The sequence below is a fragment of the Lepisma saccharinum genome, chromosome 1 (assembly GCF_977018435.1).
Source record: "Lepisma saccharinum chromosome 1, izLepSacc3.1, whole genome shotgun sequence".
Taxonomy (NCBI): Eukaryota; Metazoa; Arthropoda; class Insecta; order Zygentoma; family Lepismatidae; genus Lepisma; species Lepisma saccharinum.
In genome coordinates this window covers 191,935,490-191,941,439 of record NC_139229.1, presented here as the reverse complement: position 1 = coordinate 191,941,439, position 5,950 = coordinate 191,935,490, and positions in this window count along the sequence as shown.

Here is a 5,950-nt window from a genome sequence, read left to right as displayed (position 1 = left end):
CCCTGACTCCATCCAAGAAAGACTTCGTGTCGCGGCAAAGACTGTTACGGCGGGAGGAGGAGGCATGTTATTGCCATGCCTGTTTAGCCGCCACAGTTGCCGGTGATCCTTACCAGATACAGATCAGTTTTGCCATATTCAATTGACAGAAAAGAGCTAAGTTGTCTAATTGGGTCTATCTTACTCTGAAGGTGTCCACTCACACTGGAGAACGATAGCGCAGTGGTATTGTTGCTGCCTCGTAGTCAAGGGGTCCCGGTTTTGATACCCGGTGGAGGCACAAGTGGTTCGGATCCCACTTTAAACTGTAGGTCCAGTCCCGATTAGCCTTACTGTGCATAAAGTGGACATAAAACTCCAAATCAAAATTTAAAAAAATCAAATCACACTGGGGAAAAGCAAACTACCAAGTGATATTTTGTATTTACACTAAATATCAGCGATTACGAAAGTCCTCTTTGTCCTCCTTTGACATCATGGACAAGAAGGAAAGGAGAGGAGAGGGATGAGGATGGTCAAGGGGTCCGCTGTCCTTCTAAAAATGTCAACCTAAAATTCTATATTTCACACATATATTATTATTTCGGTTACAGGAATTTGTGATAATTGTTGAAAGGGCCAATTGAGATTGACATACGTTGTCGCACGAATGTGATAATTTCGGATTGAAGCAATGTTTTTGAGGTAGCAGAACTGTTTTTGTGTGAAAACATTACTTACAAGCATAATTTCCCGATTGTTATCTTAGCATGCTCTGAAGTGTCAGGTGTCGCAGGTTCGAATCCCCAGCAAGAAATGGTTATTTCAGTGTTTGTTGTTATTATTTTACTTACATAATTATAAAAGTTAATAATTACATACACAAAGAATTAATAATTTTATTTCAATAATTCACTATGCATCCTCATCGTCACAATTATCCTTAAAGCGAAAACCTTAAAGGTAGCAAGGGACGTAACATATACGAAATAGTAGTGGTGTCAGAAATGAGATTTCAGTGGATTTAGCGACACTTTGGCTATCGGGGAAGCGCCAATACTGAGAGGGGAGGGGCCCAGGAAGATGCTTCACGTGTTACAAAGGTAAACAACTGTTGGCGGGAGGGACTGTGCAGTGCGTGTTTTGATAGTGGTGTCTTTCGTCTGTGTTGTTTTCGCTTGCTCAGAGTTCCGAGGTGGCGGGTTCGTCCTATCTGAACAGTGTGTGTAATTGTGCGATAGAAGATATTTCTATAAGTATCAAATTACGTATTTCTTTATTAGGCTAATGTTTATTGTGTCAACAATCAATGTTTGCGATTTCACTTGTGCTGAAGCCAACCTTTTTTTTTTCTTCTGAATAATAACTTTACCAAAATCTAGTATCGAATTGCAGTCGTACCAGAATAATATTATACGAACTACTTGGAAGACATTTGGGGGGGGGGGGGGGGCATGAGGTGGTGAGGCGCCCAAGTCTCACGGCTCCTCCTACTGATAACCGGTAACACTTTTAAAAATCCCACGCCACGCCACTGACTGAAACCCTACGAATCTGTTCAACAGGAGCAAAGTAGACATTCTGGACTATTCGCAACTTCCTAAAAATCTGGAGAACGTGGGATGTGAACTTTGAACTCTCATTTGTGAGAGGAAAAATATGTAGGCCATTTTTACCAGCTGCTCTATGCAATGGTCAATAGAAGTAACCCTCTGTGACCTAGGTTCTGCTTGAACCCACAGAGCTTGGAGTGGGCATCAGCTGTAAAATGTTTAAGGGTTGTAACAAGACAAGAGACTGTCCTGCATGGTTGTTACGTATTTTATATAAATTATGCATAATTTACTAGTAAATTTTTACGCAGATGTAAAAAACTAATTTTCTTTAGTAAATTAGTAATATAAAAGCTACTTAAATTATATTGCATTTTTAATTTTGTTACATATTTCAGCAAAAAATCCTTATTTTCTCAAGATTGTTTATGCAGCAAGCTCATGCCCTCAGCCACACTAACAGATTTTTAAAAACACTGTTCTTTCACATATCTAAAAAAATTGAAAAACGTGTTCATATATACGTCTTGCACTTTTATTTATAACATAAGACAATTAATTATAATTTATTTGGATTGGATTTCAAAGTTTTAGTAACAGCTTCAAATTCCTTTTTCATGCATTACATATGTGAATTACAATGTGAATGTGATTATGGGAGTTTGTAAAATTCCAATATAAGAGTACATACAAATTAGGAAGCGCTGTGCTTTGGACTGACTGCAGGTTGGCATGGAGTTCGAGTCCACCTGGCTTATCAGCCTGTGTATAGGACCGGTGGCAACCCACCATCATGAGGAAATTGGGGAGCTATGAGCATAAATGGTCTCAGAAATCTCTAATGACAGAGCGTTCGACATGCTGACCCCACATCACTGGTTGAAGATATCACAGCTCTAGGTAAGATTGTGGGAGGGAGACAAGAGTCGAGAGATAGGCCAAGGCCCTTCCAGGGCTGTAGTAAGTCTTAAAGCTTTCCTGACGACGAATGATGAAAAGATTCTCTCGGGCTATCGACCAGGTGAGTTGTGGAAAAGATTCCAAGCGTTCGAGAGCTAACGTCACTCTCATCTTCAAGGGTTATTATTATTATTTATATATTACATTATATAAGGAAAGATTTTTTAAAGCCTGTTTTGGTTTTCTACCGCTGCCAACTGCCATACATAACAATAACCATTGCAAAAAAAAAAAAAAACAGTTTTATTTTAATTTTTATGGTTAGAGTGCAACACACATATATTTGCTGTTGCGCAGATACCAAATTTAGTTTAAAAGAAAGAAGCAGAGAGAGAGAGAGAGAGAGAGAGAGATCTTCTCTCTCTCTCTCTCTCTCTCTAGTCTCCCTCTCTCTTGGCATCACGTGTTCTACGCTGCTGGCCAACCTTCGCCATTGTTGCAATATTGTCATTCCATTCCTGGACACACTCGCTCAAACATCATTGAAAACAATTAAATAGTGCTCCAGCTCGCGGTTCACACCGTTCGGCAGGGACGGTAATGTGGCAATATAGCAGGGCGTAGTGGTTGCTTCTTTTATGCAGTGCATGTTCATTGGCTAGCTAGTAACTAGTGTTGCCAACTATAATAATGAAGCACTATTTCTGTCCTGGCAGGAGAAAGGCAGGTAAAGTGACTGTGAATGTTGTTGGATTGGAAGCAACATATTCTTATTTATACTAAGGATTTGACCGGTTTGACGTGTGCGTGTAGTGTGTGTGTATGTATGTGAAAGTGTGTGTTCGTTAATGAACGTTAAATTCCATAATGCCTCCAGTTCTGTCAAAGTTGAAATCAACAACCTTGCATAGCCAAGCTCGGGAAATTCTAAGCAACGTGCACGAGTTCAAGAAGGAGGAAGCCAGCCAAGGTGTTCGCATCCCAATAAAGAGTTTTGGCAAGAGAGCAGCGGCTGCGACATTTTATTGTCAATATTTTTCCGTATTTCTAACTTTAATACATACTTACTTTTACATATTTAAGGAAAATATACTTAATTTTACATATTTCAACAGGTTTATTTCACAAATTGTTCATATTTCATAATTTTGGAATTGTTCAAACGAAATAAATTATGTGGCTCCATGAGCATTTCAACTCTTGGTTCTGGTACGTGTTCTTGTAGAAATTGCATAGAGGAGGCTGTCATTTTTGCTGCTTAATGCGATGTATATTTTTTTCTGTTAAAATTGCCATGCTCTTTGATGTTCAAGTTCAGCCGTGCAGCTTATCGTCTAGTGGCAGTATATGTACTTGTTATTGTTGTGGAAGCCGGCATCGTTTGTAAACGTACAACAAAGGCAACCGACTGACACAGATCACGTAGGTGCAATAGGAGGGTCACTATTTATATTTTGAGCCTTGGCAACACTGATTGAAGTTAGGTGCGATTTGACGTTTGCACGGAATCGTCTGGCATTATTGACCATAACGTACTTCAAACGTTTTGTCAATAGCTTCATTTGTGTTATGTTGCCTTGGAGATTGTGCGACAACAATAAAATGGAATTAACTCGTGAACATTTTCGTGCGATGATTTTTTACGATTTTCAACGTGGATTATCAAGACAAGAGTGCATCAATCAACTTACTTCCACATTTGGCGATGAAGCCCCATCCTTTGCCACTGTGAAACGCTGGTATAACAAATTTAATCGTGGCCGCCATTCGCTCACCAAATCAGTTGTTGTTCAAGAAAACATTGATGCTGTGCAAAACCTAATACTGCAAGATTGTCATGTGACATACTGTGAGATTGAGGCAACCATAGGCATTAGTTCCACCAGGATATATAAAATATTACATGATCATTTAGCTGTGAGAAAGGTATGTTCTTGTTGGATCCCACACAATTTAACAAAAACTCAAAAAGACGCTCGCGTCAATTGGTGCAAACAAATGCTCAATAAATACAATTGTGGTGCTTCAAAAGATGTATATAAGATTGTAAGAGGTGACGAATCATGGATATACGCATATGAGCCGGAACGTAAACAGCAGTCGACTGTATGGGTGTTTCAAGATGAACCCAATCCAACAAAAGTTGTTCGCGCTCGAAGCACATCAAAACAAATGGTTGCCTGTTTTTTCGGGAAAACTGGTCATGTGGCAACTGTGCCTTTAGAGGAACGTAGAATGGTCAACTCTGAATGGTACACAACAATTTGTTTGCCAGAGGTCTTCGCTCAAATACGGAAAACAAACAAACGCCATCGGATCTTTCTTCATCAAGACAATGCCAGCTGTCACACATCTCGTCTAACAACCGACTTTATGAACAGTCAAAAAATCGAATTGATTGGTCATCTACCATACAGTCCTGATTTGGCACCCAATAACGACTACTTGTACCCGAATGTCAAGAATAAATTGCGTGGACAACGATTTTCGTCGGCGGAAGATGCCGTTGATGCGTTCAAAAACCATATTATGGAGGTGTCTCAAGAAGATTGGAAAACTGCTTTGACAAATAGTTCGAACAAATGCAAAAGTGTATTGACCATAAAGGAGAATACTTCGAAAAACAATAAAGCAGTTTTCAATGCCAAATTCCTGTTTTTTCATTGTTAGGCACAAAATATAAATAGTGACCCTCGTAATACTGCTTGAGGAGGAGTGTTGTGGTCCAATTGTCGCGGTTTAACATGTTCGCATGTTATTAGTTCTCAAAGCAGTGGTAGTGTCGGTCGTGTATTATCTGTCGTTGCAGTTCCATACCAGTGTAGACAGGTTTTGGGAGTGAACAGTTAGAACACCACCAGTGCATTAATGTAATGGAAAATAATAACTTATTATTTTGTTTGAAATCACTCAAATAAGGAATCACTTTGAAGAAGTCTTCTTTGCAGCATTTTTGGTAATTTTATGTATGTGTTAGTCCATATTTTGCAAATTTTTAGTCCATATGTATGTAGCTACATACAAAGCCACTTGTTAAAAATATTAATCCTAGTCCTGGTATAATGCATGACGTATAAAACTCAACCATGGCATGGCAGAAATATATGTGTTGGGCTCTAATTCTAGTGTTTTACGTAATTTATGTTTTTTCTGCAACTGAAGTTTTTCAACGTGTAACCAGTTGCCACAGAAGGCCACAGCTTGATTTTTTTTTAAACGTTAGCAGAAACTCCAAATTGTAAGTACCATTTTATAAATACAGTATTTAGTGTACCTACATAGAGGAGTAATGTACACATTCAGCAAATTCTACTGTGATGTCAGTTACAGAACTCCAGAAGACAATATTTGTTTTGTGTATGCAAATATTAACATGAAAAAAAAAAAAGCGATAGTTCAATGTTCTACCAGAGAAACCGTCCAATACACACTTACTGAAGTGATTGCAGAAACCTTGTAACGTCACTAAGTTGGCATTATTACCTTGAACATCCTAAGGCATAAGCAGAGCATCTTAG